This window comes from Acomys minous, assembly GCF_964271855.1.
Source record: "Acomys minous genome assembly, chromosome: 11".
Lineage (NCBI taxonomy): Eukaryota > Metazoa > Chordata > Mammalia > Rodentia > Muridae > Acomys > Acomys minous.
The window spans coordinates 98980817-99002921 of record NC_140492.1 but is presented as its reverse complement, the minus strand read 5'-3'; the positions used below and the strand labels follow the sequence as shown (position 1 = coordinate 99002921).

The 22105-nt window shown below is 49.8% G+C and overlaps 2 long non-coding RNA genes across 2 annotated transcripts in view; both read left to right on the top strand.

The window, feature by feature from the left end:
• Nucleotides 1-583: 583 nt before the first annotated feature.
• Nucleotides 584-22105, top strand: part of LOC311609551 — a 70155-nt gene continuing 48633 nt past the window's right edge. Inside the window, exon 1 of the long non-coding RNA XR_014783426.1 lies at nt 584-720. This is a non-coding gene — a long non-coding RNA (uncharacterized lncRNA). The remainder of the gene's footprint in view (nt 721-22105) is intronic.
• LOC311609550 lies at nt 17550-22014 on the top strand. Its single transcript, XR_014783425.1, has 3 exons — nt 17550-19003; nt 19602-19660; nt 20011-22014. It is a non-coding gene; the product is annotated as an uncharacterized lncRNA (long non-coding RNA).

Below are 22105 nucleotides of genomic sequence, written 5' to 3'. Positions count from 1 at the left end.
CAGCAAGCACAGGCAGACGCCTTGTATCTGTCTTACACAAAGACTATATTAGAAGAAACCCTGAACTTGGAGCCAGAGAGCATGGAACCTCACCCTGGTAATCACTAAAGGTGCCTAGAAAGCCTTTGATTGTCAGGCTTTCTATCTGCACTCTGAAAACCACTGCGCTCATTCGACTGTGAGGAACAGTAAGATAGTGGCGATGTGAAGTGCCACAGAGTTCTCTCCTTCTCCTCCTCTTCCTCTTCCTCCTCTTCCCCCTCCTCCTCTTCCTCTTCTTCCTCCTCCTTCTCTTCTTCCTCCTCCTCCTCTTCCTCCTCCTCTTCTTCCTCTTCCTCTTCCTCCTCTTCCCCCCTCCTCCTCTTCCTCTTCTTCCTCTTCCTCTTCTTCCTTCTCTTCCTCTTCCTCTTCCTCCTCTTCCTCCTCCTCTTCCTTCTCCTCCTCTTCTTCCTCCTCCTATGTTGTCATCGTTGTCCTCCTCCTCCTTCCCTCCCTCTCTCCCTCCTTCCCTCCCTCCCTTCCTCTCTCCCTCCCTTCTTATCAGAAGGGTGCAGGAAGTCAGCTGTTCCCCTGAATGCTTCACTATATTTTTTCATTCTCCAGTTGAGTGACAGGTTGAAGACCTTAGAACTCTTGATTTGACGCTCAGCTCATCGATCGTACTCTGCCGCTGCTTTCTAATCTGACAAGGAAAATAATTCAGATTGGGAGTTGAGGAAGGTAAGGTTGTAAAAGTCTGTCCTTGGCAGCATGTTTGATACCCTCTGGTGTTTAACACTGCTTCGTAGAGTTAGTCTCCAGGTTGTTTTGTTATACAGCTTTCTGGCAGCGCATGGACTGATCCAGTGACAGATTCTGGCCTGTGCTGCACAGCCAGGCCAGGCGGGCATTGTTCCCCAGCATAACTCTCTGCTCCTTTCCAGGTTGTGGGAGGCTGGCTTTGGCCAACACATTGGAAGGCCCAGCCAATTTTTTTTTCCCTGTGTAGTTTAGTCTCTGTGAAAGAAGGAAGGGCATGATTTGCCCTTAGTGTTTTGGTGAAATGCAAACCTGATAGACATTTGTCAGTCCTTGGTGGCCTTTTGTCTTGGTTCATGACAGGTTTATTATCTTTTATCTACAAAGCCCAGGGAGAGGAGGGCGGTGCTTGATATCATACACCAGGTACAATTCACTTTATCTTCTTGGAATTGACCTCACATTCAGGGACAAGGGTCTGTTGTCCCAGATCACCCTACATCTTGGGACAGCCTTAGAGCCACAAAGTGTGTGTGTAACTTAGTCATTCAGTATTCGTCAGGGAAGTGCCATATTTTTTGTGCTGAGTTGTGACTTTCCGATGCACTCAACTTAAAATTATTCCTTTGTGTGCATGGGGTAGACTTATACTTCTGACAGAGAAATAGCTATAGAATGTGAGCTGTATAACCAGCCAGGGCTGGGGCACACGGTGTATCATTCGCTCTGCTGAGATTGGTCACGCGTAAATCCCCTTCTTTGCGTAGTGATCTGTGAACGGAGAATGTGGAAGAGCAATGTCCAGCGTGAGTCAGCCACAGCGCACTGAATAGCCTCAAGAGTCAAAAATGCTTCCCTTAACTTCAAATCTTCCTCCCTAAAATCTGCCAACTGTCGCTGATGATGCGCTGTGTTTAGGGCATCACTCAGTTTATAAAACACGCAGGCCATTGTGGAATTAAAACTTGACAGAACCGACAAGCAGAGGCGCACAGAGCTAGGTAGCCTCACGGTTGTTCCAGAGCACAGGGATGCATGCACAGACGCCATCTATTCATGGCACTTGCTGCTTAAAAGGCCCAGCGGTCAGCATACAAGAGTGGAGCTTGGTACCCTTATGTAACGCAACAATACTTTAGAGTTTCTTTTGTGATCCTTTGAGAATTTATAAAGACGAGGACAGTCTCCTTGAAAACAATGAATGCCATTCAGTCGCAAGAGGCTCGTGAATCATCCATGGATTTTGGATTAGGAATTAATGTGGGAGAGATGTAGATAAGTGAATGTGTAGTTATGTTGGCCTAGTGTGTTCTCTGTCTCTGTCTCTGTCTGTCTGTCTGTCTGTCTGTCTGTCTGTCTGTCTGTCTCTGTCTCTGTCTGTCTGTCTGTCTGTCTGTCTGTCTGTCTGTCTCTCTCTCTCTCTCTCTCTCTCTCTCTCTCTCTGTCTCTCTCTACTCAGGAGAGGACCCTACACTCTTACCAAGGGTCTAACATGTGCGTTGACTGTTGTTCCTCAGGACTGGCAATGAGTGCTTGCTGTCTTGTCAGAGTCTTTGCTGTGGTGGACAGGGAAAGGCAGAAAAGGAATCTGTCAGCTGGCAAGAAGAATGCTGGATTGGAGGTTAGGAATTTAGGATTGTTCCTGGTTCATCAATTTTTAGTTGTGTAAACTGGACGTTTGTTAAACTTTTCAGGTTCCATGTGCTAACAATCTGTAAAGTCAGAGGGTGACATCTGAGCTTTGGAAATGTAGCTTAGTGTAGATGGGGGCATGAGCAAGACCTGGGTTCTGTCCCTAACGCTATAGAAGAGATGAGGGAAAATGTTGCATTTGTTATGTCAATCTCATGGTGGAGGAGGAGCATCTTATGCTGGAAGGAAAAAGGGGACAGTGTCACAAAACAATAAAGCTTTTCACAAGCCGTACTGTTCTAGAAATACAGTGCATTGTTGATCTATCTGCTACACCGGTATTTCAGAAACTGACAAATGTGATTTAAAGTAGGCCTCCAGTTATGTCTAGAGCATCCTGTGGTTCTTGGGAGGTGGGAGCATATCTACAGCCATAACAAGACAGCCCTATGGCACCTGTGACCTCAGTTTTGGAGATGAACCCAGCATAGGAAACCTCTTCAAAAATCTTCAATGTACTGACAAGAACCAAATTTATAAATTCAGAGATAGTGATTAAAAAAAAAAAAAAGAAGAAGATAAACCAGCAGTCTGATTATTTACATGGATTTATTTGCTCCACTCAGATACTGGCTAAGAAACAACTCAGGAGGTTACTTTGTCAGCATGCCTATCAGTACCTAGACCACACATTGAAATTAATCCATGTAACGATAATTAGTCCACCAACCAGTCCAGCTGGTCAGTTATTGGGGGATCGAGGGGGGTCGCAACCTGTACATAAAGACATGGGCGGGAGAGAGACAGTAGCTCAAGCGAACAATTGCTTGTCAAGAGCTCGTTTATTAAAGGTAAGGGCAGGCTTTTTAAAACCTGCTTTAGGGCGGGCGGGGTACGCAAGGGAGTAGTGGAAAAGTACAAAATCTTCTGGGTTGAGCCCCGGGAACATTTGCAAGGGGAGGGGTCTTCCAGGTGAGACAAAGCAGGATGTCTCTGTGAATATCTTAGGATCAGATCGCTGTCTTCTCAGGACTAAGCCGGATGCCTTGCATACCTAATGAGTGGCCCAGCAGGATGTTTGCTGCAAATACTGAATGGGTGGGAGTCGGCCTCAGGCCTTTTGGTCCCTGGCATCTTCACCCCTTTTGTTTACTTTGGCCTGAGGGAGACCTTACAGCCCAGCGAATGACCTTTAGGAGGTCACCAGTCATTGTTACAGGATGGCGGTATATTTAAGAATCACTAATGTCCAATGTTTCAGGACAACAGTTATTCTGGACCGGCCAAATTCCCAAGGAGAGGGGGCCTCGCGATGGCCTGAGCCTGCTAGAGGATCGATGCTCAATCTTACCACGCCTATGGTCTGTCCTCCCACCAAGGACCGACCGACGTCTGATAACCGAGACTTATTCGATCGCTCCGTCTCTGACTTACCAGGCACTATCGCGGGTCAGGTCAAGGTGGGCTCAGGCCAAAAGATATAGGGGAGGGCTTGCACAGGTTTACCAAAGGCACCGAGGGCACAACCAGGCTCACCATCCAGCATTCTGCATCCTCGGGAACTGCAAAGGCCGCCCATAGGAACTGCAAAGGCCGCCCGTAGTTAACCGACTGAGGCGTAGGTGAAATCTCCTGGATGGAAATAGAAGTCTCATTTGAGTCCTCAGTCTCCAGGCTGCGGTAGTGAACCTGGATATTCTTGGTGGCAGCTTCAACCTGACTTTTAACAAACCCTGTAAGACGGTTTAAAGTCCATGGGCCAAAGGATAATAGAAGGAGAACACCAACGAGGGGCCCGAGCAGGGTGAGGAGAAGGGTAGTAAGCCAGGGGGAGGCAAGGTTAGGGTTGGGGAAATTCCCCCTTTCAAAAAATTTAAAAATGAGTCGGGGTCATGAATAGTAAAACGGGGAAGAAGAATAACAAGGACACACCAGTCTTTGGAGGAAAGGAAGGTAGGGGCATAGACGATCGAGGTTAAACCAGAGGAACAAGCAAAATGGGTGTTATTTGGCGCGAGAATGTAGGGGAGGGAGAGGTCGGGAATGACAGTCTGGGCGCGAACGTCGCTGAGGGGAAGAGGTTGGGGGAGGGAGCATATGGGGACCCAGGAGGCAAGTACCTATGCCGGAAACAGGCTGGAGGGTAATGCGATTGTCGGGAGCTAAGCCGGTGAGGGTGGGGTAACATTAGTAAAGAGCAAGGTGGAAAGAAGAGCAATACCCTCGTAAAAGGGCGGGGAGGGGGAGAAACACATCCAACATTCAGGAAATGACAAGGAGGAGTCATTCATTTTTTTTTTTTTTTTTTTTTTTTTTTTTTTTTTAAGGCCCATATGGAGGCATTTGTCAACTGGGGAATGACATCAGCCGAAATGGGGGGGGGGGGCCCAGGGGGAGGGTAGGTCGGAAGGGAGGGGGTGGGAGGGGAGGGAGGCATGGGGGTGGCGGGTTTAGGCGGGGGGGGGGGGGGGGGGGGCGGGTCAGGAGCAGGAACGGGAACAGGATGATGGAAAATATGATTAGGCCCAACCACTGCAGCGCCCTTACTGGGTACCTTTTTTAGGAGGTGTAACCAAAACGTAAGTCCAAAATCGTACTCTGATTTATAAACACGGAGGCCCCATTTAAATCCACGACCCGTCCAAATGGCACGTTTACCGGGCTCAGTGAAGCGAATGGTCAGGGGGTTGCACCAGCCATTGGTGACTGAACGAGCTACATTGCAAAGGTCTTTAAGGGTCCCAAGAAGAGGATGGCTTCCAGTACGTGTCGCCAGTGGTCTCACACCCCCAAGAGGCACAGTAAAAATCTTGGGCCCCACCACAGCGATGAGAGGGTCCCGGGAAAACATAGAGCCCTCCGGCCCAAGCAATCCCATCTTGGTGTAAGGTTTTGTGGAGCATGATGCGCTCCAGGTCATTACAGCAGCCGGGACTGGGACCACCAACCGAGCGAGAGAAAAAAAATGTCTTCCACGCCCTAAGAAGAGGGGCCTCCCAGGGCCAGGGCACAGAGGTCAACCTGTAAATCGAGCCACTGGGGATTAATGCCCTGAGAGGAGGAGGAACTAACAATATCTCCCGCTTGGTTAATAATGACCCAGATAAAATTATAGATTGTATAAGGCTGAGGTTGGCGCAGAAATGCGGCGAGAATCACTTCAGGGAGGCAGAGGCAAAGGAGCGACGTGGTGAGTAGCAACGTGATGCATCGGCGGTATCTTTTTTATCCTAAAAAAGAGCACAATTACATCTTTTCCTCAGGGGAGTTCCCTGGGAGAGGGGGGTTAAAAGGTTTGACTAGGCGCTCAGGTAACCAGCGCGCATTTTGTTCTTTCTGATCATAAATGCAGGCATGACCTTTGCCCCAAATAAGGACTGGGTCGGGTCCATGCCATCGGTGGGTCAGTGGATCCTTCCACAGAGCCTTGGCATAGGTGGAGGAGGTGGAGGAGTGCCAAAGGCGATCGGCCGCCGAATGGCCAAGATCATCCTTTTGTAGAAAATTTAGGATGAACAATGCATGATTGAGAAGCAGGCGAGGCCCTGCTGTAGAGGGATATAGGATTCCTTTGGAAAACTGTAATTTATTAAGCATTGCTTTAAGTGTCTGATGGGCCCTCTCGACAATTCCTTGTCCTTGGGGATTGTAAGGTATCCCCGTAACATGTTTAATCTGTAGTTGGGCACAGAAGGACTTGAAGGCAGAGCTTGTATACCCAGGGCCGTTATCAGTCTTTAAGGTATAGGGTTTGGGGGCAACAGTAAGGCAATATAAAACATGATCAATAACATCTCTAGTAGCCTCTCCAGCGTGCGGAGAGGCGCAAATAAATCCACTAAAAGTATCTATAGACACATGAATATACTTAAGTTTCTTAAAAGAGGAGAAATGAGTAACATCCATTTGCCAGACCTGTCCAGGCATGAGGCCACGAGGGTTGACTCCCGTATGTGGCTCGGGAAGAAAGGTGACACATGCCTGGCATTCTTTAACAATAGCCCGGGCTTGTTCCCGAGTGATGGAGAACATGTGGCGGAGGCTTTGGGAATTAAGGTGGTGGAGGGCGTGAGCCTCCCTGGCCATAGCAACGGGGTCACTGGCGGATGGAACGGCCAGCCCTGAAAGCAGGGGGCGCGTGGCTGAGTCCACCTGGGCATTAAGTGTAGTCAGAGGCCCTGGCAGGGTAGAGTGAGCGCGAATATGACCAACGAAAAAAGGCTGAGAGCGCAAAAGAATAAGCTGTTGGATACGGGAGAAGAGAGGAGAGGCATTAGTAGCAGGCTTAATACGAGGAACCGTCTCGAGGAGTGGAACAGAGGATGCTACATAGGCACTATCAGTATATAGATTAAAGGGAGTATGGGGAAGCAATGTAAAGGCGTGTGCAACAGCTTCCAGCTCAACAAGCTGAGCAGAGGTATGGGGGGTTTGTTTTTGCAGGATAGCTCCGTCCACAGAAAGGGCAGCAACCCCGGTAGAGGAGCCATCAGTAAAAACCAGGGAAGCTTGGGGGAGGGGTCTGGAGCGGGTGACTCTCGGGAAGATGACAGGTTGTCGCTGCAGGAATTGAATTAGTTTATCTGGGGGATAATGATTATCTAATAGGCCGCAAAAAGAAATACAGGAGACCGCCCAATCATCTGAATTTTGAAAAAGCCACCTTATTTGTGTGGCCGAGTAAGGCGTGATAATAGAGTGAGGGTCCCTTCCGAAAAGCCTGGTGGCCGCTTCCCGCCCCTGTCGAATGAGAGACGCAACCAGAGTAGGATAGGTAGGAAGGACCTTAGTGGAGGAGGAGGGGAGATGAAGCCAAAAGAGAGGGGTCCGTTGCCAGAGCAGTCCTGTGGGGGCAAAGAGGGAAGGAAAAATTATGAGCGCGAAAGGCTGGGTAGGGTCATAATAGGAGATGGACTGGTGGAAGATGGCGTCTTCGACCTTTTGTAGGGCCACTGAAGCTTCAGCAGTGAGACTGCGTGGTGAAGAAGGGTCAGAGTTGCCTTTTAAAATATCAAAAAGGGGTTTAAGCTCTCCAGTAGTGAGCTTAAGGTAGGGGCGCAGCCAGTTTATGTCCCCCAAAAGCTGCTGGAAGTCATGAAGTGTTTTAAGGGTGTCTCGGCGGAGCTGGACCTTTTGGGTCCTGACTGAAGAGGTCCCAAGTTCATAGCCCAGAAAAAGAAAAGGGGGGTGTAGTTGTATTTTGTCTGGGGCAATTTTAAGTCCCAGATGACCCAAACTCTTAACAAGTTCCTGGGTGACGAGAGAGAGCTCAGCCGTGTTAGGGCCAGCAAGTAAGATGTCATCCATATAATGAATAATATATAAATGTGGGTACCTAAGGCGTAGCGGGTCGATGGCCTGGGCTACATATTTTTGACAAAGAGTGGGACTGTTGGCCATGCCCTGAGGAAGTACCCGCCATTGAAATCTGGGTGAGGGCCCAACATGATTAACAACAGGGAGGCTAAAGGCAAAACGTTTGGAATCGTCAGGGTGTAGGGGAATGCAAAAGAAGCAATCTTTAAGGTCGAGAACAAGTTTATGAAATCCTTTAGGGATAGCTACAGGAGAGGGGAGACCAGGCTGCAGAGCTCCCATGGGCATCATGGTCTTGTTAATTTCCCTGAGGTCCTGGAGGAGTCGCCAGGCACCATTCTTTTTTTGGATGACAAAAATGGGGGTGTTCCAGGGGGAAGTAGAGGGCTCAACATGGCCTGCATCAAGTTGCTCCTGCACCAGCCTTGAGGCTGCGGCCAGTTTACGGGAAGGAAGGGGCCACTGATCGATCCAGACAGGAGAATCAGTTCTCCAAGTAATTTTATCGGCCTGGAGTGCAGGGGGAGAAGTGGCCCTTATAAAAAATTTTGTTCATATCCCAGCCCTTGGCGACTAATCCTAGGCATAGGGACAATGGGCTTGAGACGCCCCTGTCCCAGCTTGCCGAGGCCCTGGCCTGGCAAATAGCCTTGATCCAAAAGCTGATGCGTGACAGGAGAGGAGGGGCTATAGATAAAGACCCCCATCTGAGAGAGTATGTCCCGGCCCCACAGATTAACGGGTAACCCTGGGACAATGAACGGTTGCACCGTCCCTGTCTGGCCATCAGGGTCAGTCCAGCGAAGGACCTTAGAACTTTGAAGGGTATTGGTAGATATTCCGATGCCCTGAAGGTGAGTAAGGGAGGGCTGACAGGGCCAAGACGAGGGCCAAGAAGATTGGGACAGGACCGTCGAATCTGCCCCGGAATCAATGATGCCTTCAAAGGGGCGGCCATCAAGCCTTAGTGTAAGATGGGGTCTATCAGAAGTTAAGCGTTGGACCCAAAAAGCGGAGGGGGGCAGGGAGGGAGTCGGGGTGGCGGGAGGAGAGACAACAGAGTCAGCCAGGGTTAACGGAAGGGCCCAGGCCAGAATCTGACCAGGAGAGATGGAGAGAGGGCCCTGGGTAGTGGCGGCAAGGAGGAGCGTAGGAGAAGGGAGCGGGTGTTTTAAAACGAGGGGATAGATGAGTAGCCCGATAAGGGCAGAAGAGGCACGGCCGAGGACCAGGAGGGGAAGAGGGGGAGGGTTTCCAAAGAGGGCGACAGGCAAGGACAAGGTTCCATCCTCGGGCGTCAGTATTGTAGAGGTGGTGGCACGGAAGTCCAATCCTGTGGGGGAGGGCAAGGGGCCGCCGCTGGAATGGGAGGAGGTTGGGTTTGGGAGGTGGGGTAGGAGGTCTGTGGATGGAAGCGGGTCTGTAAATTGGGGGGAGCCTGTGACACCGGTCCTGACGCAGGCTGGAATTGGATAGGGTGAGGGGCCCGGGACTGGCCCCCAGAGGAGTTTCCCGAACGCGGGGGGAGAGGGTTACCCATGGCATCAACAGTGGAACGGCAGGTGTTCGCCCAATGACGACCTCTACGGCAACGAGGGCAGAGCGTAGTAGGGGGGGGCCGGGCCACAGGTCCCCGGGATCTAGTGGGTGGCGGAACGACCGGCGGCTGTCCAGCCTGTGAGGGTGGGCGGTTACGCTCATTTGGGCAGGCGCGGGCAAAATGTCCCGGTTGGCCGCACCGGTAACAGGAGGCCCCGCTAGGGAGGGCTCCGACGGCCATAATGGCCTTGGTAAACTTATCAGTTAGGGGATCAACCTCTCGGCAAAGCTGAATCATCTCATCAAGATCCCTGCCCTTATATTTGTGTCTAAGAACTGCCTTACAGGCTGAGTTGGCATTTTCAAAGGCCAATTGTGTAAGAAATTTACTGTCTGTCTGGCCAGGACCAAGGGATCTTTCTGAAGCCTCCAGGAGGCGCGCAGCGAAGTCGCTGAAGGGCTCCTGAGGTCCCTGAAGAATCTTGGTAATAGGGGACAGGGCGGAGCCCGTGGAAGCAATAGTTCTCCAAGCAGCGAGAGCGGCAGAACTAGAATGTGAAAGTAAGGAAAAGGGGAGTGCACGCTGTTTTTCGTCAGTGGCATATTTGCCCTGGCCAAGGAGTTTGTCAAGAGACCATTCACGGGTCTCGCGATGTCCCTGCTGTACGTTTTTTCGGATAAGGTCACGGCAACGATCAGCCCAGTCCGCCCTCCAAGAAAGGAACTGTCCTCGAGTGAGGACAGTCTGTGCAGTGGTGATCCACTCGTTGGGCGTTAGATGACCTCCATCTGCCAAATCATCAAGGAGGGAGAGTGTGAACGGCGCATTAGGTCCGTAACTACGGACAGCCGTGTTAAGTTTTTCTAGCTTTTTAAATTTGAGTTTATGATAAGCAGTGGGGGTAGGGTCAGGAGCCGTTCCACCACCTTTCTGTTCTCCCTCCGAACCTGAGGAATCATGCTCACTATCAGAATCTACAAGGGCCGCGGACGACTGGGAGGGTGTAGGGGCAGGTGGGTCTCCCAAAGCAGCGCCTGAATCAATGGCCTCAGTTTTTGCCCCGCTCAGGGCGGGCTGGCTCTGGGAACGGGTGACAGGGAAAATAAACGGAGCTGTGGAGGAAATGCGCGTTGTTAAAAGCGAAAGCCGTTGTTGAAGCTGAAGAATCTTCGTCGCATGGGAGATCTGGTGTTGGAGATGAGCCTCCGTCTGGCAAAAGCAGTTTGGGAGGGAACAAGGTGGCGGGAGCCGGGAGGCAGGGTAGGGCTTAGTAAGGGGAGGGGGAAGAGTGAGCAAGGTAGAGGAGGGAAAGGTTGGCGCCGCGCGGAGGAGGCCATCATCGGAATGATGTCGAGCAGCCTCCTCCTCAAGGGTGGCAGCAGCATCCGGATCCAAGGGCTCATCTGGGGCCTGAGAAAGGAAAATGGCGGAATGGCGGGAGGCGCGTGAAGGGGGAACAGGAGAGGCTGGCGGACCGGACCGGACAGAGGGTGTCCTTTTTGGGGGAAAAACAGGGGCACAAAGTGGTGAACACCCGCGTTCCATAGCGGAAATGGGGTCCTCATGGGTGGGAGGAAGCGACGGATAGAGACGGCGGGAGGAAGGGGAAGGCTTGGACGCAGGCGCAGGGGAAAGATTTTTTAAGGGCTCCGAGGATGTAGGAAGAGAGGAACCCTGCAAAGAGGAACAGGAAGGAACACGAGAAGGAGGGAGAGATTCGCGCAGGCAGAGTTCAGCCACGGAGAGGAGCTGCCTCTCTCCGCTTTCGTTTTCGCCGGACTCAATTATGTCCCGTATAAGACCCCAATAAGAAAAAATACTGTTCGACACCGCTGTATTACCATCTTTTTTAATAAGTGCATTAAGCTCACGCCCCACCTTCTGCCACTTTTCAGAATGAATAGTAGGTCCATCAATCATGAACCAGGGACAGGTCTGGTCAATAAAAACAAAAAACTCAATCAAATGTTTCTTTTTTACCCTAATACCCCTCTCTCTGAGTACGTCCTTTAAGCCTCTTATGAACTTTGCTTCCTTGGACAGCGAATGGCCCATTCTTGAGATATGCGAACGGATGACTCACCTAATGACGAAGCCGGCCGGGCGAGCTCGGCTGGTCATGAAAACTCCTGTGGACCGGTCCCTTAATCCGTTCGGGGAGAAACCCGCACCTCGAGTCCCTTCGTGGTCGCCAGATGAAATTAATCCATGTAACGATAATTAGTCCACCAACCAGTCCAGCTGGTCAGTTATTGGGGGATCGAGGGGGGTCGCAACCTGTACATAAAGACATGGGCGGGAGAGAGACAGTAGCTCAAGCGAACAATTGCTTGTCAAGAGCTCGTTTATTAAAGGTAAGGGCAGGCTTTTTAAAACCTGCTTTAGGGCGGGCGGGGTACGCAAGGGAGTAGTGGAAAAGTACAAAATCTTCTGGGTTGAGCCCCGGGAACATTTGCAAGGGGAGGGGTCTTCCAGGTGAGACAAAGCAGGATGTCTCTGTGAATATCTTAGGATCAGATCGCTGTCTTCTCAGGACTAAGCCGGATGCCTTGCATACCTAATGAGTGGCCCAGCAGGATGTTTGCTGCAAATACTGAATGGGTGGGAGTCGGCCTCAGGCCTTTTGGTCCCTGGCAACACATCTCCTCTTTTTGGGCATCTTTCACTTTACTTGAGAAGTGACTGGGGCATGGCTGGCAGCCAGGCAGGGATCAAGGTGGTAGGTATGGGGAGAAGGGCTTCGGTCTTGAGAGCTAAAGTACTGAATTTGAGTCTTGGCTCCTTGTTTCACCCTAGTGGCCCTGAGACAGTAGACTGTCTTCTCAGTTAGTGCTTCAGGTTCTTTTTTGTTTTGTTTGTTTGTTTGTTTTTTGTTTTTGTTTTGTTTGTTTGTTTTCGAGACAAGATAGCTTTGGCTGTCCTAGACTCCCTTTGTAGACCAGGCTGGCCTCGAACTCACAGAGATCTGCCTGCCCCTGCCTCCCAAGGACTGGAATTAAAGGCGTGTGCCACCACGCCTGGCCTGCGAGTCAGATTCACTATTAGGAAGGCAGGAAAGCTCCATGCAAGAGCTCCTGGTAGGCTTGAAGGGCTCAGCCGTAGAAGGTACTGTTTTTAACCACCGTGTTCCTAAATGTATGTTTGTTAGTAAAATGAGCAAAGGGGAGAAAAGATCCCATATTGCATTTCTACAGATTTCCCGCCTTGTTTGCTTCCTGGTTAAGCTCGTGTCAGAGTGCTTGGCTGTCTGGTGATGGGTGGGAAGGGTATGCCCAGAAGGAAGGGATCAAGACAGAGTCAGGAGTTCTACTCCGGCTGCGGAAGGCAAGGCGATCTTCGATGGTGATTTTCCATACCTTATACTTAGCAGAAGGAAATTTTTTTCCAAAGCTCTGTGTGATTACTCAAGGAGCTTTCACATCTATTCCATCTTCTGCAGGGAACGATCACCCATATGTTCTCCCCCAATATTCTTTCTTGCCCTGGGCCCCCCCAGACTTCTGCCTATCCGATGTTCGCCGCTGAATTTTTTTTGTTGTTGTTTTTGTTGTTCAGATATGGCAGCTGCCCACGCAGATGGATCCCAGTGGGTCAAAAAAGGCATTGTATCCATAGGAACCAGAAAAGAAGCAGGCAGTCTCTGCTTTCCGAGCCATGTGTTGGCGATGTGTCCAGACTGGCTAATGAAGGCATTTTGTTCCAGTTATGACACTTAGGAACAGACAAGGCAGAGCTGTCAGCTTTCATCCAGACACTGGAGTGTAGACGGATGCCCAGAAGGAGCCATTGGGGTTGAACACTCTCTTTTAACCAGCTCCCAGAATCCTACCTCATGTGCCAGCTCCCAGGCAGGCTGGCTACATTAGGCAAACTGGAAAGCAAATCCTTGAAATGGGGGCTTGGGTTTTTCATCAGACAAACATGTAGTAAGTACCAGATACTCTGCTAAGTCCTAAAGGAACACCCAGAATAGGACACAGTTCCTACCGTTAGTGAGTTAATAGCGTAGTGAAGCAGAGCGAAGAGTTTGGATGGGCCTGAGAACACTGCAAGGGGCACTGGAGGCACGAAGGAATCAAGGCAGAGTTTAGAACGGCTCACAGTGGAAAACCACAGACCTGCGGGAAGCACGCCTCACCCGGCTGTGCTGGTGATTTATACTGTCATGTCTGTGGCTGGGACGGGTGCTCTCCGGGGCTTAGGGAAAGAAGGCTGATGAGTGAGAACGAGGAAGCTAAGGGGAGCAGGTAGGCCCATTAGATGGTGGTTGGAAAGCTTCGAGCCAGAAGCCCTTGAGTAGACAAAGTGGGGTGGGGTGGGGCGAGCAGCCAGACGAAGAGCAGCTTGCAGGAGAAGCGTGGAGGTGGACAGCAGTCCATACGCAGGATAGGTAGACGGGACAAGGAGGCATAGGGAGTGGGTGCAGTGGTTCGGACTTTTCCCTGTTCTCACAGGCTCAGCTATTGGGGGCTTGGTCCCAAGGACGACACTGTTGAGAAGTGGTGACACTTTTTCAGAGATGGCGTTGAGTAAGAGATCTTCAGGTCGTTGGGAACACACCCTTGAAGGCGGCTGTGGGATTCTAACTCTTCCCTCATTGTCTTTAGTTTCTTGGCAGTAACATGAGTGACTTTGATCTGCCACACGTCCTTGCCATGATGGACCACTGCCTTGTCACAGTCCAAAGCTACAGGACCAACTTACCATGGCCAAAATGGTGAGGCAAAAGACAAATCTTCATCTCCCTCTTTTTCTTTTTGTACTCCGTCTTTCTGTCTGTCTGTCTCTGTGTGTGCGTGTATGTGCGTGCGTGCGTGCGTGTGTGTGTGTGTGTGTGTGTGTGTGTGTGTGTGTGTGTGTGTGTTGTACATGCACCAGTGTGCATATCTGTGAGGAGGCTAGAGGTCAATGTTGAGAATCTCCCTCAGTTGCTCTCCATCTTAGTTTTTTGAGACAGGGCCTCTCAGCAAACCTAGAGCTTGCCAATTAATCGGGCTAAAACTGGCTGGCCAGAACAGCCCAGGGATCCTCTTGTCTCCACCCCCTGGTTTTGGGGTTACAGGTATGGGGGCACAACTTTTTACATGGGTATAGGAAGCCAGATAAGGTCCTCCCTTTACCAACTGAGCTGTCTTCCCATGTACTCCCCTCTTTGTAAGTTGGTCATCTCAAGTGTTTTGTTATAGTGACAGAAAGCTGACTAACACAGTGGGTTACCAGCCAACCTGGGGACCAGAGAAAGGGAGCAAAGGGGGGGGGGGTTATGACTCCCAGCCCTACCCCTCAGCACTGTGGCTCTTAAGCAGCATCTGATTTAATGGCTCTGAGTTGGGAAGAACTCCCCAGAGGAAGAGCCCTACTTATGTGACTGGCATAAAGAAACCCCAGTCTTCTTAGCTCACTTCTGCCATTGAGGGCTTTTCTCCCGACTGTTTTCATTATGCTGGGAATCTACTTTGATCTACTGAGTACTTAAGACTTTGGAAACTTTGGCCGGAAGTCTCTCAGTGATGAGGACCCTGGCACAATGTGCTCAGGACTGTGCGAGGGTGGGGGTCGGGGGCGAGGTACTTTAATAGAGGAAGGGTAGAGGAGGGAGATACTGAAGAGAAAATCATAATTGGCCATCTGATCCGCCATCTTTACATGAGAGTTGCCTGGTAGGTCTAGTACCTCAAGAAATGTGCCAGTAAAATAAATAATGCTACTTGTGGATATATGGAAGCCTCAGATCTCAGTCACTGGGACAAAACACTTATTTCTTGCCATATGACAGGCCAGTGAGGATGAGTGGGGTCGGTGGGAAATGCGGGTGGTGGTGGTGGAAGAGGCGTGTCTGTGTTCCATGTTGTCAGTCGGGGACCAAGGCTCCCTTGTTTTGAGTTTGCTTCCTCCTTGTCCCCGGGAGCCCCGTCCGTTTAGATGACAGATAAAAAGAAAGTAAGAGTCTCACATGGCAAACTATTATGGATTGGGTCTGGAAGAGACACGGCACACCTGGAACACGGTCCCTGGGTTAGAACTACTTCAGGTAATTGTGAGAGAGGCTGGCAAATGTGGTCCAGCTGGATGTCCTGGAAGAAGAGACCACGGGTGTCGGTGGCCAGCAGAGTTGGGATGTTTTGGCTCCAAGTGCAGTACTAATTACTCATGAGAATTACCAGGCACTTTCATGAGGTAATAAGCTGCTTGTCACTGGAATGTCGGTCGGAGAACAAATTCCTGCCATTTCTGCTGCGCAGTTCTATAATTACAGTCCCCCAAAAGCATAGCAGCTCTGCTTCCACTTTCCCTGTGGCACAAAATGCTTGGTTCATATTACTGCTCCTTATTCTGGGAATAGTCTTCTCTCTCTCTCTCTCTTCCTCTGCCCATCTCTCTCTTTTTGCTCCCCCTGCCCCCTTCTCTCTCAGTGATAGCAAGCTGGGGTGTCCTCAGAGGTGAGCAGGCAGGATCTGAGGAAGATTCTCTGTGGAGGCAGTTTTGTGTCTGTCGGAGAGGATGAGAGTTTGGCCCACTGCTAGTAGATATGACTCCGAGGACAAGATGGCCTCATGAAGTCATTTGTAGTAGGTAAGCCACGGTAAGAGGGACAGGCTTACTATCACAGTAGTGTTTTAGAATCCTAATCTTGTGACATTCTGGGGGCCCGCAGAGTCCTTGAGAGCTGGACTCTTGTTCTGTATGGATGAGCCAGCAAGTCATGCGAAGGGTTTATTCTAACAGAACCCAGCCAATACTGATATCTTATTAGGCGAACCTTGGCGCTCTGGATCCTTGCTCCAGGCTACTGTGGCCACCAGCCATAAATGCCAGAACTTCTGTCTTGCTTCTGTTATTCACACAGCCTTGTCCAGATCTACCGACAACCTGCCTTTTTGGAATCTTCCAGACAAGCTGTAGGAGGCAGGAGACAGCAGCAGATCAGGTTCTGCTCTTACCTCTGTGTGGCCTGGGGGTGGGGGGGGGAGGGGAGGGGGTCTGTGGATAGGCCTTAGGTCTCTCACTTAGAAGCTGAGGAATTTGCATCAGAGAAGCAGTTTATGGGGTTAGAGAGGGGGGGGGGTGGGGGGGGAGGGAGAGGCCTAGTATCTTTTGGAGGTCCTCCAGGAAATGCACTGAAGCGGGATAATGTTCAGCTATGTTGTACATGGGTTCCTGGAGAGTGTATATGTGCGAGCGCGAGCACACAGGCATACATGTGCCTGCGTGGTTTTGTGTCTACGCATGTGGAGGATGGAGGCTGTCATTGGCTATCTTTCCCAGTCACTCCTCACCTTGCTTGCCCCAGTGTTCTATCCTGTGACAACGTCACGTTCTATACTTATAATGTATATAAGGGATTAAGTAGCTTTGCTCCCTTCCTTCAGGACCCCTCGCTCACTTCTCTCTCTCCTGCCCAAACTCTTCTGCTCAAGAGTTTCCTTCCTACTTCCTTATACAGCGGCTCACCCATTTAAATTGTGAGACAGGGTCTCTCTGAACCTGGAGACTGCTTACTTGGCTAGCCTGCTCGGCAGGTGAGTCACAGGAATCCTCCTGTCTCTGCCTCCCCAGTATTAGAATTTTTTTTTTTTTCTAATGTGGGCCCTGAGGAAGGAACTCAGGTCATCCTGTTTGTGCAGCAAGTACTTTACAGACTAAGCTGTCCCTCGAGCTCCCTCGTTAATTTTTTTCTAGAAGGTTCTTTGTCTTAAAATGGCTTTAAAGTTTCCAGAGGAGATAATCTCCAATCTCCGAGTCCCTGTCTTTAAATGTTCATGTTCTTTTAAAACACGTTTTATGGACTTCATCCTTAAGATTCTTCATATGGGGCTTAATGGAAGAAGACACAAAGCTGGGGGAGAGGGGCGGGGAAAGCACACTATGAATCAAGGGTTGCTATCGCCTGGTGGTGGAGTCGAGCATTGTCAAAGTTAAGGAGCAATGTAATAGGAGGAGGGTTGTTTGCTAGGACTGTGTGGGCCAAGGTTTTTGTCGCTGTAACCAATGCCCGAGAGAGAGACTTTAAAGGAGAAAGCCTTAATCTGACTCCTGGTTTCAGTCCCTGGCGACACAGAGCATCATGGGAAGGGGGTGTGGCCGAGCGCAGTTGCTAACCTGGGGCGGGGGTTGGGGTACCAGGAAGCAGAGAAGGCTGAGGTAGCAGGCATTCTCCTCCTCTTACTCAGTCTGGGTCTCTGGGATGGAACTTCCTCCTTCAGTCAACCGTTTCCGGAAACACCCACAAACATGATCAGAGTGTGCTCCGCTCCTGTCTCCCATTCCCATTAAGCTGACAAGCGAGAGTGATCGTCATAGAGACGTCACAGGTGCTAACCCACGGCGTGTCCGAGGGTGACGTAGTTGGACACAAGGTCTTCCAGGAGATAATTATGAGAACAGAGGCTCCTGGAATGACTCTGATCCGACAGAACTGATAATCTTACGGGAAGAGGGAGCATGGATGCCGATGTACATGGCGTAGAGACCACAGGGAGATTAAGGGAGAGGGCGGCCATCTACAAGCAAAAGAGAGAGGCCCTCAGAAGGAACCCAGCCTGCCAATATCTCAATTTTGGATTTTCGGCCTCCAGAATTATGAGCAGATGGGTTTCTGTTGTTCAAGCCACCCAGCCTGTCGTATTTTGTTATCCCAGCCTGAGGAAATGAATGGAATGGAGAAAGTTGCGTGTAGGTCTGTGGAATCACCAGGCTTGGTAGAGAATGTGGCGCCGTGGAGTGAGCACAGTTTGGCTAGAATGGGGAAGCTCTCACCAGCCAGCTGGTCGTCGCCCGCGTGGGACTGCCGGCTCAGTGTTGCCAGCTGCTCTGAATTCTAAAGTGAGGTCTTTTTGCTTTTGGAATGTGAAATCGCTGGTTTTAGGATTCATCGTGGACAACGAAATCGGAGGGCAGAGCTTGACCTGCAGACCACAAGTCTGTGACCCCCAAGATGCCGAAACAGTTTCGAACTGATCTCATAATGCAGGATAAAGCTTAGAGAGGAAACGCTGAGAGACAGAAACAAAGTCGGCAGCCAGGACACCCGGCCAGCTTTCAGGGCCCATCCTGCTGCTCAAGTTGGAGCCAGAGCTCAAGCCCCACCAAGCCAGGGGCTAATTGATGCCTTCCAACACGGCAAACCAGAGGTTTCAAGTTGAAGTACCATCTCCCGTGACACCAGAGTTACATCTCCTTCCCACCTGGGCATTTCTTGCATCTGGCAACTGTGTGATCTTCCTAAAGTCATGTAGGCAGAAATGGAATGTAACTCACGGTTTAAGTCTAAAGATGTGGGTAGGATATCCCCATGTCTTAGAAAAGCTGTTCAGATGGGTGTGGTGGTGTATGCCTTTAATCCCAGCACTAGGGAGGCAGAGGCAGGCGGATCGTTGTGAATTGAGGCCAGCCTGGTCTACAAAGTGAGTCCAGGACAGCCAAGGCTAACACGGAGAAAGCCTGTCTCTAAAAGCCAAAACCGGGAAAGGAGAAGGAAAAAAAAAAAAAAGAAAAGAAAGAAAAGAAAAGAAAAAGAAAAGAGAAAAAAGAAAGCTGTTCAAACTGGAAAGGAAAGAAACAGGAGTCACGGACCCAAATGAATAGCATCAAAACTATGGGTGGCAGAGAGGAGGAAATTTTACTTTCTCACTAGCAGGTCTTCCTATGAGCAGTGGCTCATTTTTGCTCTTGCTTCTGGGTTTCTAGACTCCTTTGACAGAATGTCCAGGACACCGTGGAGCTCCACGACAGACCTGGACTAATTACAATAAATACTGAGCCCTTGCCATGTGCCAGGTGGGTCACACACACACACATGGCTGTTTCTCCTGTGACAGAGAAGGACACGTTCCAGAAAATTTCAGTCTGCAAAACTCAGTATGTTTATATAATCTATCAGGACTTAGGGGAAAAGTGGGACCAAGGTAGTCTATCCAAAGCCTGAGCAATTCTGATTAACCAAAACAGTCATGGCTTCCTGGGGGATTACTTGGACCAGCCTGGCAGCAGGCAAGTTGCTGAGACTCTGCCATAAGGGCTGTTAAGATACACAAAAGCATCAGAGATGAAAAGCTGGTAACTCCTTCATTAGGCCCTGGGAGGGACTTGATAGGGCAATGGACTTGGGGCTGTAGGTGGCGAGGCTGGTGTTTAAAGCTAGCCGAGCAGGGGAGGCTGGCTAGCCCGCATACCCCGAGCACCCCCAACCCCTCACCTCTCCAAGCTGCAAAGCCATGAGGCTGGGAGTGAGCCTGTCTGAAGGGGATGCCTTGGCTGCAGGAGCTAGCTTAAAATGTCTTGCAGCACCACTATAAAGGTCTTGCTGCTGCTGTAGGAAGAAAGCCCCAGCCTTTTCCCTGCCGTGAAGTTTGTGATTCTGTTTCTGCTCTTTTAGAAAACTTCCTCTGTGGCTCGAAGATGTCAGGCAGTAGAGAGTAAGCTCCCCAGACCCAGGTAAGAAAGCAAGTATGGTTGTGCATGCCCGTCATCCCAGAAAAACAGGCTCTGTGCTTGTTTTATTTTATTTTATTTATTATTATGTATACAGTGCTCTGCCTGCATATATATCCACAGGGCAGAAGAGGGCATCAGATCACATTATAGATGGCTGTGAGCCACCCACCATGTGGTTGCTGGGAATTGAACTCTGGATCTCAGGAAGAGCAGTCAGTGCCCTTAACCACTGAGCCATCTTCCAGCCTGTTGTTCTTGTTTTAAAGTTGGATGGTTTCCCTGAGGAACAACATCTGGTGTTGACCTTTGGCCTCCTCAACTATGGCCTGAATGTCTGTGTCCCCTACCAGACCATCAAGATCACACATTGAAAGCCTCGTCCTGTCATCTAGGAGGTGGTGGCGCACGTCTTTAATCCCAGCACTCAGGAGTCAGAGGCAGGTGGATCTCTCAGTTCCAGGCCAGCGGGGTCTACAGAGTGAGTCTCAGGACAGCCAAGGTTAGAGAAACCCTGTGTGGACAAACACAAACAAACAAACACAACCCAACAGAAACAACAGTAAAAACAATAAGAAAGCCCAGTCTGTAAGGCAATGACACACACATGGTGACTTCAGGAATGTGATTACAAGGACACAAGGACAGAGTCCTTATGAGTGGGATTACTACCCCTATTGAACAGGACCAAGGGAGTCCTTTTGTTCTTTACATATGTGAGGATACAAGTAAGTGCTGTTTCTGAGACAGGAAGTGGCCCTCAACAGACACCGAATCTGCTGGGACCTTGTTCCAGCACTTCCTAGCCTGTGGGAAGCGAACATTTGTTGTTTATAAACCACCCTGCTTCTGGTTATGGCAGCCACAGCATCCTCAAAGACTCTGTGAGAGGCACCAAGGTAGAAGTCCACTTGCTCTGCCTTTATGTGGCTTGATTCAGGGGGACATAGGATGAGGGATATAGCTGAATAGAGTGACTGGTTGAGTCTTGCTCTCGTATAGATATCAGACACCCCAGTAATTACTTTCAGACTTTAGTGTGGCACGGTGGAGGTGGGTCACAACAATAGAAACAGGAGCATTGTCCATTTCATCCCGGAAAAAAAATTGCTTGTTCGAGAGCTGTTTAACAGCTTGATAACTGTGACTCTTTTAAATAATTCTAACATTTCACCATCCTGACCGTGAGCTTTGGAGCCAGGCAAAGCCTGGGCTATGTCCAAGCTCCATCCCTGATTGTGTGATGCTGGAAAAGTTGTTACAGCCTAAACCTCTATTTTGCCTTCCATGTAGTGGCATCACGGTACTTCTGCAGGTTCTGGGGAGGACATGGGCACCAGTGATGCAGAAGCGTTTCAGATACTCATGTGCCCCACAGTGGAAACTGGTCTTGCCGTGTATCCCGATGGTCTTGGGTTGGCAAAATGTTCTTGTGGGTTATGCACAGTTTACCTTTGTTCATTCATTCAAATGTTTGTTTCTCCACACCACTCTCTGGATCAATCCCGACATTGCATTGTGATGTTTATTCTAAGTATCCCCCGTTTTCAAGTTTGTGTAAACATGTCACCATTTGTTCTCTGTGTTGCCAGTAAAAACCAACTGGCCAATGCTGAGCAATAACAGAGAATAGGGTGGGACATCCTGGTGAGTGAGGGGAGGAGAAAGAGAAGGAAGGAGAAGATGGAGCCATGAGGAGAAGATCACGAAGCACCAGGGGGGATGAGCTGGAGCTAAAATATGAGTAAAAAAACAAGTATAAAGTAGGAGATCAGAGTGGGAGGAAGCTATACTAGCATGGGATTTAGGATGGAGTACTTATTATGCAGCATTGCACTACAGGCTGGTTAAATAGATCCTGCTCTCTCTCTCTGTGGTTATTTGGGAATAAAGCTGGTTAAGAAGTAACCGCAGATTTCACTAAAATAAAAAAATTCAGTATTTAATATTAATAATCATTCAACAATCTTGAGAGGCTTGTGTTGCTCTTGATCTTGCCAGACAGGAGACTCGCCTTAGCAAGACAGAGGGGGCAGCCTGCCAGTTATGGCCTTGCTGGGTCACCCTAGGGGGAAGCTTGTCGTTTCCCTAACTTCTTCCGGGTCACCCTAGGGGAAGCTTGTCGTTTCCCTAACTTCTTCCGGGTCACCCTAGGGGGAAGCCTGTCGTTTCCCTAACTTCTTCTTACTAATACACACAGAAGACGTTAAAGAACAGGAGATAGGGCAACTCTAATAAATGACTCCCTAAATTCCAGAATTATAAAGGAACTGACAGCAACTCTGAGACAGATGGAGGTAGCTAAGAATAACCAGAGTAGCTTACATCATGCCCTCACTTTGCTTTCTTCTTTTTTTTTTTTTTTTTTTTTTTTGACAGAGTCTCTCTCTGTAGTCCTGGTTGTCCTTGAGCTTGCTATGTAAACCACACTGGCCTCAAACTCAGAGA